This window comes from Podarcis raffonei, chromosome 6, assembly GCF_027172205.1.
Source record: "Podarcis raffonei isolate rPodRaf1 chromosome 6, rPodRaf1.pri, whole genome shotgun sequence".
In the NCBI taxonomy this organism is placed as follows: domain Eukaryota; kingdom Metazoa; phylum Chordata; class Lepidosauria; order Squamata; family Lacertidae; genus Podarcis; species Podarcis raffonei.
Genome location: NC_070607.1, coordinates 64,755,843 through 64,765,827, shown reverse-complemented (window position 1 = coordinate 64,765,827; position 9,985 = coordinate 64,755,843). Strand labels below are relative to the sequence as shown.

At 41.0% G+C, this 9,985-nt stretch overlaps 1 long non-coding RNA gene across 4 annotated transcripts; it reads right to left on the bottom strand.

Annotated features, from left to right (window-relative positions):
* Positions 1 to 3,621: 3,621 nt before the first annotated feature.
* LOC128416190 (uncharacterized) lies at positions 3,622 to 9,954 on the bottom strand. 4 transcript variants are annotated; one of them, XR_008331166.1, is made up of 3 exons: positions 9,852 to 9,954; positions 6,953 to 7,055; positions 3,622 to 3,990 (listed from the first exon to the last, which is right to left on the bottom strand). It is a non-coding gene; the product is annotated as an uncharacterized LOC128416190 (long non-coding RNA). The 4 variants fall into 4 exon arrangements; XR_008331167.1 differs by lacking the exon at positions 9,852 to 9,954 and adding an exon at positions 9,662 to 9,844; XR_008331168.1 differs by lacking the exon at positions 9,852 to 9,954 and adding an exon at positions 9,451 to 9,655.
* Positions 9,955 to 9,985: the final 31 nt, after the last annotated feature.

The window sequence follows — 9,985 nt, the reverse complement described above, 5'->3', positions numbered from 1 at the left end:
CCAGAGCAGAATACAGTGGCACTATTACTTCCCTTGATCTAGATGCTATACTCCTATTGATGCAGCCCAGAATTGCATTGGCTTTTTTAGCTGCCGCGTCACACTGTTGGCTCATGTCAAGTTTGTGGTCAACCAAGACTCCTAGATCCTTTTCACATGTAGTGCTCTCAAGCCAGGTGTCACCCATCTTGTATTTGTGCCTCTCATTTTTTTTGCCCAAGTGCAATACTTTACATTTCTCCCTGTTAAAATTCATCTTGTTTGTTTTGGCCCAGTTCTCTAATCTGTCAAGGTCGTTTTGAAGTGTGATCCTCTCCTCTGGGGTGTTAGCCACCCCTCCCAGTTTGGTGTCATCTGCAAATTTGATCAGGATGCCCTTGAGTCCATCATCCAAGTCGTTGATAAAGATGTTGAATAAGACCGGGCCCAAGACAGAACCCTGTGGCACCCCACTAGTCACTCTTCTCCAGGATGAAGAGGAACCATTGATGAGCACCCTTTGGGTTCGGTCAGTCAGCCAGTTACAAATCCACTGAGTGGTAGCAAAGTCAAGACCGCATTTTACCAGCTTCTTTACAAGAATATCATGGGGCACCTTGTCAAATGCCTTGCTGAAATCAAGGTAGGCTACATCCACTGCGTTCCCTTCATCTACCAGGCTTGTAATTCTGTCAAAAAACGAGATCAGGTTAGTCTGACATGACTTATTTTTCAGAAATCCATGCTGACTATTGGTGATCACAGCATTCCTTTCTAGGTGCTCACAGACTGTTTGCTTAATGATCTGCTCCAGAATCTTCCCTGGTATTGATGTCAGACTGACTGGGCGGTAATTATTTGGGTCCTCTCTTTTCCCCTTTTTGAAAATAGGGACAACATTTGCCCTCTTCCAGTCTGCCGGGACTTCGCCTGTTCTCCAGGAATTCTCAAAGATGACTGCCAGTGGTTCTGAAATCACATCTGCCAGTTCTTTTAATACTCTTGGATGCAGTTCATCTGGCCCTGGAGACTTGAATACATCTAGACTAGCCAAGTATTCTTGTACTATCTCCTTAGTTATTCTGGGCTGTGTTTCCTCTGCTGAATCATTTGCTCCAAATTCTTCAGGTCGGGCATTGTTTTCTTTATCGGAGAAGACTGAGGCAAAGAAGGCATTGAGGAGTTCAGCCCTTTCTGTGTCCCCTGTTTGCATTTCACCATCTTCTCCTCTGAGTGACCCCACTGTTTCTTTGTTCTTCCTTTTGCTACGAACATACCCATAAAAGCCTTTTTTGTTGCTTTTAACCTCTCTAGCAAGCCTGAGTTCATTCTGTGCTTTAGCTTTTCTGACTTTGTGTCTACACGTGCTGGCTATTTGTTTGAATTCCTCTTTGGTGGTTTCCCCCCTTTTCCATTTTTTGTACACATCCTTTTTTAATCTTAACTCAGTTAAAAGTTCTTTAGATAGCCACCCTGGCTTCTTTAGGCACCTTCCATGTTTCCGTCTCATTGGTATTGCCTGAAGTTGTGCTTTTACTATCTCCCTCTTAACAAACTCCCAACCATCATGAACTCCCTTTCCTTTTAGTATTACTGTCCATGGGATCTCACCAAGCACTTCCCTAAGTTTTATGAAGTCGGCTTTCTTAAAGTCGAGAAATTGAGTCCTAGTATGCTTGGCTGCTCCTTTCCGCTGTATAGTAAACTTCAGAAGAGCATGATCACTCGCGCCTAATGATCCTTCCACTTCTACCCCACTAACCAGGTCATCAACATTGGTTAGGACCAGATCTAAAATGGCTGTTCCTCTTGTTGCTTCTCCCACTTTCTGGACAATGAAGTTGTCTGCAAGGCCAGTGAGGAATCTGTTTGACCTTATGCTCTTGGCTGAGTTTGACATCCAACAAATATCTGGGTAATTGAAGTCCCCCATTACTACTATCTCCCTTCCTTTTGCATGCTTGGCCATCTGTTCCAGGAAGGCATCATCTATGTCCTCCGTTTGGCTTGGTGATCTATAGTAAACTCCCACAATGAGGTCACTGTTATTCTTCTCTCCCTTAATTTTGACCCAAATGCTCTCACTTTGGCTTTGAGGTTCTAAATCTTGGATCTCTTCACAGGTATACACATCCCTGACATATAACGCCACTCCTCCTCCTTTCTTGTCTGGTCTGTTTCTCTGAAATAGATTGTATCCCTCCATTATTACATTCCAATCGTGGGACTTATCCCACCAGGTTTCAGTGATTCCTATTATGTCATATTTAGTTTGCTGTACCAAGAGCTCAAGCTCATCTTGTTTATTTCCCATACTTTGCGCATTAGTGTACAGACATTGAAGTCCATTAATCATTCCCCCGTGTCTCTTATTTAAGGATTTTTTCCTCCCACCACTAGGTCTGCATGCTGTTTGCTCCATTCGGTCTATGACATTTGGATGATCATCTTCATCAATTGATAGACTCCTACCTTCAGGAGCACTGTCTCCCTCCCCCACATTAGTCAGTTTAAAGCCCTCCTGATGAGGTTTCTGAGATTTTTTGCAAAAACATTCCTCCCAACCGTTGTGAGGTGCAGCCCATCGCTTGCCAGAAGTCCATCTTCAAGAAACTGCATTCCGTGATCTAAGAATCCAAACCGTTCCTGTTTACACCATTTGCGAAGCCAGTTGTTCACTTCCACTATTTTTCCCTCTCTCCCTGGGCCACGTCGTTCAACTGGGAGGACAGATGAGATGACAATTTGTGCATTTAATTGCTTCAATTTCCTGCCCAGAGCCTCGTAATCTCTTTTATTAAAAGCTGGGAAACAGAAAAAGCTGTGTTCAAGAGATAGAAATTCAAGAGTCAGCTTTGATTTGATTTTTTTGGCTCTAGGACCACATGCAAGTAGAAGGTGTATCAAAAGTGGGTGTGGCCACCAGTATCCCACTCATACAGGACACTCAGCCTTTATCCTAATGAATTGACTGATTTATGAAGCCACTGCCATGTGTACTCATTTATTTTATTTTTTTGTTGGCCTGTTGCATGGTGGCAGCAGAAAAATGTGCTTGGGTGACTGTATGAGGTATCTAAGCTGAGAGTTAACTGCTGTTTTAAATTTGTGTTTGTAAGCATTGCACATTTTGTTTTTAGTATGTATGATACAGCAAGCCTCCTAAAGATACTGACCTAGATTTTTATTCTTTAACTTTGCTATTTACTCATAAAGCGGGCCCATCTAACAAGTAAATAGCAGGCCTGCAGAATGATCCGTCCCTCTTTTGCCAATCCACACACTTGCCTGCATTGCATTCCATGACGTAGGTAGTTGATGTTCAGAATGTCTCAGGTTCAGTCCTTGAATCCCCTGCCTGAATCTCCTAGAGAGGCACTGCCTGTCAGTGTGGGGTATACTGAGCTAGTTGGACCTGTAGTTTGACTTGGAATAAGCCTTGGGATAAGGAAGCTTCCTATGTTCTGTGCACTTGTCTGTGTTGCCGTCGGTTAAATACAATACTGTTATACAGATACATCCTAAAAATGTGGTCCTTTCTTCCAGGATGAGGTACCCAGTTATAAACTGCCACCAATCAGTCCAGATTTTTTACTCTTATCAGGGGAGTAGATAAGGAGTGGTGATTACGTGAGGAATGGATGGTGATTGTGTGAGGATTAACTCTCTGTGGAAGGTTCCTTTTAAAACAGAAAGTAGCTTTTGTCTGGCTTTTGACTTGAAACCTGGACCATTCAGCTGAGTTCTACCTTTATGCACTGATCAAATTGTCTTGGCAGTAGGGATACATTTCCTTTCCACCAGTCATGCATCCTTTTGAAAGGGGTAAAAAAATATGCACAAAACATGTTTGTTTCAGCTCAATACTTGCAATATTTTTATTGATTGATTTTCTTTACTCAGGAACACAGATATTAGGATCACCTGAGAGAAGATTTTCTTAGAACTGGATGAACTTGCTGTTTCTCACACAGATATTTTCTTTTCCATTCTATATTTTAGTTGCCTCACCTATGTGGCAAAAATTTTGAATTATGAAGTAAATGCTCAACAGATATTAAATCTTATCAGCGTGAAGGGATGGGGGGAAAGCCTGCTTTGTGTCCACCTGACAGGCAGTGGCATAAATAAAAAACAGAGACATCAGTATGTGAATACAGAGACTTAAGGGCAATTCTGTGATAAGATCTCAGCAAGGATTGGCTTACTCTTCAGTGAGGAAATGTTTGTTAAGCTGATAGTAGGTAGAAAACACAATAGAAAAAAGTACCTGAAGCCTTTGCTTTAATCTGGCTTAATTAAGGAAATACTCGGGAGAGGCAACATTAGATGTTTGGTCCTTTTAGGTAATGAATGATTTTCACGTAATGATTTTACGAGGGCAGGGTATAAAAACATCAAACAAACGGCCAACAAAAAGTTTGTATATTTTGAATCAGCAATGATGATTTTCTTCCGTTGGTAGTTCTCTGAACAATCAAGGAAGTTTATTACTCTGCAATTAGCATCTTACAATAGCATCTCTTTATCATCTGGTGACTAAACAAACACATCAGCTCAAAGTATCACCAGAACTGCCTAATTAAATCATATAGTAATATAGTTTCATATGTGGAGATGGAAAGCCAGGAGTAACAAGTGCTCCTGGGATCCTGTTTTGTTTAGGATCTGCATTTGATAACATTGGGCAGAAAAGCACAAAGTCTCTGCATGCAAATAGGACACAAGGCACCTGCATTTAATTATTGCTAGGGTTGTGGAAGGTAATTTAATTAGTTTAAGCTCTATTGAAAGCTGAGGTATTTTTATGTGAGTGATAGGCCAGCTTTGGATGCATTATTTGTTCTCTACATGACTGTGATGGTTTCAGAGGATCTAGGCACATGCTGCAGATAGGAGAAATTACGTAAGTTTTATAAGATACAGATATAATTGTATCTTAATAACATGATTGTGCATTAGAAAACTGGGATGTACTATAGCACATCTTGCCAAAAAATATCAAGCAGGTGGTTCTTCAAGTCTTTACTAGAATTTTTTCTAGTAATTGCAAGCCATTATGCACCAGTTCCTATACAAAATATGAAGATTATAATGCAGAGTTTACATTACACCCATCAATTGCCTATATGGAGATAAATCCGGTCTGTAGAACAAGGTTGTTGACAACTAGTATCTCTTAATTTCAAACTACTTCCCTCCAACCCTCACACTATGAAAAAAATATCTCAATCTCACCCTAATCCCCATCTCCAATGGAGATGGGTTTGGAGCAATATTGTATAGTTTATTTCTCAGCTCCTGGTGCAAAAGCATTAGTAGGGCAATTTGTAAGTTTATAAATTTAAAAACAAATAAACAAATTTCCCCCTAAACAAAATGAACTGAATTTGAAAGAGGGCAAACTTTTGGAGTGGAGTGAAGAGATGCTGCTGCCAAATTAAAGATTTAATGAAGTCCTACATGTCTTCACTGTCTCCTTTGGCTACCTGACATTGAGTGAAAAGGAAGAAGAAAGTTCTGTCTTCAGACAAAGGAATTATTAGTCTACAACCTTTTAATGTCAATGCTTTTAAACAAAGGAGATGCAGCATTTCCATTAGACATTAAAAGTTTGAAATTGTTATTAACTAACTTCTTCAATACTTTCTAAGCATGAGGAAAGGGCTGATAATTTCAGAGGAACATGATCCCTGTTTTTAGTCTCCTTCAGACATGCTTTATATTTTATTAATTGCAATGTTTTAATCCCATCTTTCCTCTAACAAACTCAGAGCAGCTTTCATGGTTCTCCAACCCCCAACACCACCATATTATTCCCAAAAGTGTGAAGTAGCTGAGAAACTTTGTTTGGCAACTTTGGTGATTAAGTGGTATATAAATAGCTGCAATAAAAACATAGTTATTTATAGTTATTTTCTTTAGCGAAATTATACAACACTTTTCCATCCAAAGCTTTTCAATGCACCTTTCCATTTGAAGATGCATGTGCTTGTGTTTAACATTGTGTTTATCATGGCCGCACCAGTATATTAATACAAGTAAAATGTGAACAGCAGGTGCCTAACCATTTAGTTCACATGCCTAGAAGGGGAAGGGGGATAATTCTGTCTGGCAAGCAGAAATGCTTGTGCTGATGCAAAAATCAGAGGAGCTCAGTGTTGAATTCCTCCCATTAGGTTTATTTTGAGTAAAACCTAGTTGAAAGTCACCCAATAATAATACAATAAAAATGGAGTCTTTCTTTGTAAAGAAACCTTTTGACGAAAATTGGCCAAGCTGTATCTGACCCACACTGAGACTCTATCAGCATACTTGACTGCATGTGCTGGCCTTCTAGAATGAAAGAACCCTGAGGCAGTGAGCTTGGCCACCTGATGACACACAGAAACTGTGAGAGTGATCTCAAGCTTCCTTTCCCACAGGCCAGGAGGCACAACCGTGCTTCAGTCCTCAGCATTTTTAGGTCTGTCCAAAGTTCACCCTTATGATTAGCAAGCAATTGAAACAGCTCTTCTAGAGCTAGCAAAATCGCCAAAGTGTATGGGCAAAATGTTGAGACGAAATGGGGATGAGTGTTACTTGCCCCTCCTCAAAGATGCAGCAGCTTCAACAGTTTTCAAAGATGTCTAATGGTTGTGCCAGCACCTAATGGCAATTAACGTTTCTTTCAAGTACAGTACAGTCTCTCCGGTCTGGGGGGAAAGTGTAGTAAAGCCTTGGGATTAATATCTTTTAAAAATTCTGCACAAGATGCAATACTGAGGAGTAAAACACTTAAAATTCAAATAAATGTTTAAAAGAACCTTGGTCAACCCACCAGTCTTTATGTCTATACGTAATATGATTTTAAAAGTGGATGAGTGGAATGGTTATAATCCCTGGATTAAAATAATTGTGTTATTGTCCAATGTACAAGGTTCTGTTTCTATTTCTCAGCATCATTAAGTGCCTTAACATTTATGAAGCGTACCTTGAATGATCATGCCTGGTAGAAGGATGACTTTTCCCTTTGATGTGGCAGAAGAACCGTTTCCCATCTGTTTAGTGTCACTGGATTTGTTCCCCATTTCTTTCTAATATGGAGCAAATGACAAGATATTAAACATTTATCCTCTGGGAAAGGCAAAATTGGTCTGCCTTAGTCAATTTCAGGGTACAATGACAGGTGAATCACAAATTAAGAGAGCTCATGGCAAACAGCACTTTGACAAGAATTGTAATGCATCTCAAAAATAAGTTTTACCCTTGGTTTCTTGGTACACAATCCTTTAGCTGTTTAATTGTCTAGGTTTCATAGACAGAAAACTCTTTTGGTTAGGAGAAAGCACAATCACTATATGGCAATTGTACGGACAATTGTTTGATCAGTGTGTGCACACATGGAAATCACGCACTGGCAAACAACATTCCACCCTGATTGCCAGTGTGTGTGCTTACTACTCGGGAAAAGTTTAGTATTTCAAGTGGTCTTTACATAGTGACAGTATCTTGCTACTCTTAAGTTTTGATAGCAGGTCACGTTTACAAATACCTGATTTTCCAGGCTTTATACACTGTACTGGGAAGTGCCTATGATGGCTCATTTAACTGGATGTTTTCTCTTAAGTGACATATGGACCTTGCAAATGTTTTATAAAAATGTATGTAAATTGTTTTTTAAATAATTTTTATTAATTTCCCGTTTAAACATATATAATCACATCATTATTGTCCACTTTACCTCTTTGGCTCTTTAGAGCCTATCAACTTCCTTCCCTCTCACCTCTTGGCTTTCAAAGTTAACCTTTATATCACAGCATTTTATATATTTTCCAATTCTAATAAGACTATCACAAAATCCCTCAAAATTTAAATAAATAAGGGTAAAAAAAAATCTCATTAGAAATCTTCAGATAACCCTACTAGTGTTGTTAATTGCTTACAATGATCTTTCAAATATTGTATAAATTTACTCGTCGGTTTTGGATTTCCCCCGTCAACTTTGCCAGTTCTGCAAAATGCATGCAAATTAAGTCATGATGGCTGCTTGAAAAAAGGGAGTGTTTCTGATTTCTCACAAATGTTATGTTATATGAAATGTTAATGTATTATATGAGTTCCTACCCTTTCCCCTATGGTGTTGTGTACTGTATCATTTAGAGAACCAATACTGTCATTGGTGAGGGAAGAGGACAAGTCCATCCATTTCCTTCCTGTAAGGATTCCAACCGCCATCAAGTCTAGTGTCCGCTCCTATGCGGCAGGAGCAGTTCTGCTCTTTCTGCCTGGACCTGCTTTGCTCCCAGATCTGCCTGGGGTGGGTGAAGAATTTTCTTGGAGAGGGGATAATCTCCAATACAGAATTATATAAACTGCATTGTAATAACTCTAATAATTGATGTCTGGGGTTGCTTTCTTCTTCTACCCTCCCCATCCCTCTTTCCTCACATCATGTCCTTTAGATTATGAGACTGAGGGCAGGGGCTCTCTACTGATTTTTGTAAGTTTCCCTGGCAGACTTTTTAGCTAAAGAGCAGGGTATGAATGTGTAAATAAATAAAGACGCTGTTGCTCTTGTACAGATCATTTCCAAACATTTCATTCCCTCAGAGATAATAATAATTTATTATTTATACCCTGCCCATCTGGCTGGGTTTTCCCAGCCACTCTGGCCGGCTCACAACAGAATTAATGATGATTATAATAATAATAATAATAAAGCGATAAAACATCAGACATTAAAAGCTTCCCTAAACAGGGAATAATAGCACTCAGAGAGATTGTTCCTGCTCTCAGGCCACCTTTCGTAGATATTCTTTACCTGGTTTCCCCAGCTTTGGCACTGTGGACTTTGATCTGATTTTACGTCCTTAATGTAAGTGACTAAAACCAACCATAAACATGCTTGTTCAAGAAGCAACTCCCACTGCCCTGAATGGGATCCTAGTTCAGGACTGCAGGTTCATCGATTGCAGGGAACACAGATGTCTGGAGGGTGTGTGCAGGGCCGGATTTAGGTTTGACGAGGCCCTAAGCTACTGAAGGTAATGGGGCCCTTTGTCAACAACAAATTGCTGCTGTTTTTTGTGTTGAATATATGCTACATGGTAATTTATGGGCCTAATAGGTATCTAAAGCCATTTGCACATAACAGAATATGGATTTTATCAAAGTAATTGTTGAACTGAAATACAATTAAGAAGTATATTAATAGTGAAATTCAATTAAGAAGTATACTTTTGGGTGGCCCCCAAGAGAGCGGGGCCCTGAGCTATAGCTTGTAAGTAAATCCGGCACCGGTCTGGTGGGTGTCACAATTTCTGTGCAATTCGGAGTGCTAGGCTCAGACACCCTCAGGGCAGGGACCCACCTGCCCCCCTGCAGCAAACGGAAGTGTGCTAACTTCTAAGCAGCACATTTGCTGAGGCGAACCTGGCTGAGTTTCAGTTGCCAAGAAGGGGGGGGGCGGTCATTGAAGTCACGGCTTACCGTATCACAAGCACCGTTTCCAATTTTGCTCCCTCCCCGCAAAATATGAAGTGGGCATGGCGTGTGTGTGTGGGAATTGCCTCCCATATAAAAAGTACCCCGGGAGGGAGACAGACGTTACATTTAGGTGGGCTGCTGAAGCCCCAGAACCACTTATATATATATATATTTAAATACTAGTTAATAAGGGGCCCTTGTGTCGACCCCTTACTGAGCGAGACTGAGGAGCCCACTGGCGGCCACAGGGAGACCCGAGGCAGCCCCGCTCCTTTCTGGCAACGCCGCCGCCAGCTTCTACGTGCAGAAACGCCACTTTCCATTTGCCCCTGGTGGATATTTCCCCGCCTCTCCTCGCGAGCGGCGCCCCCGCTACAAAGGCTCCCTCAGGCAACCTCTCTCACACAAAGGCGCCTCTCTCTCTCTCCTATAAGGAGAAGCCTCTTTGCAGTCGGTGGGGGAGGCCAGCTGGTCAAGCCGCTCTATCTCTCCCTCTGACCCGCCAGCGCAAGAGCCCGCCCTTTGCCTCTCGGCTCCT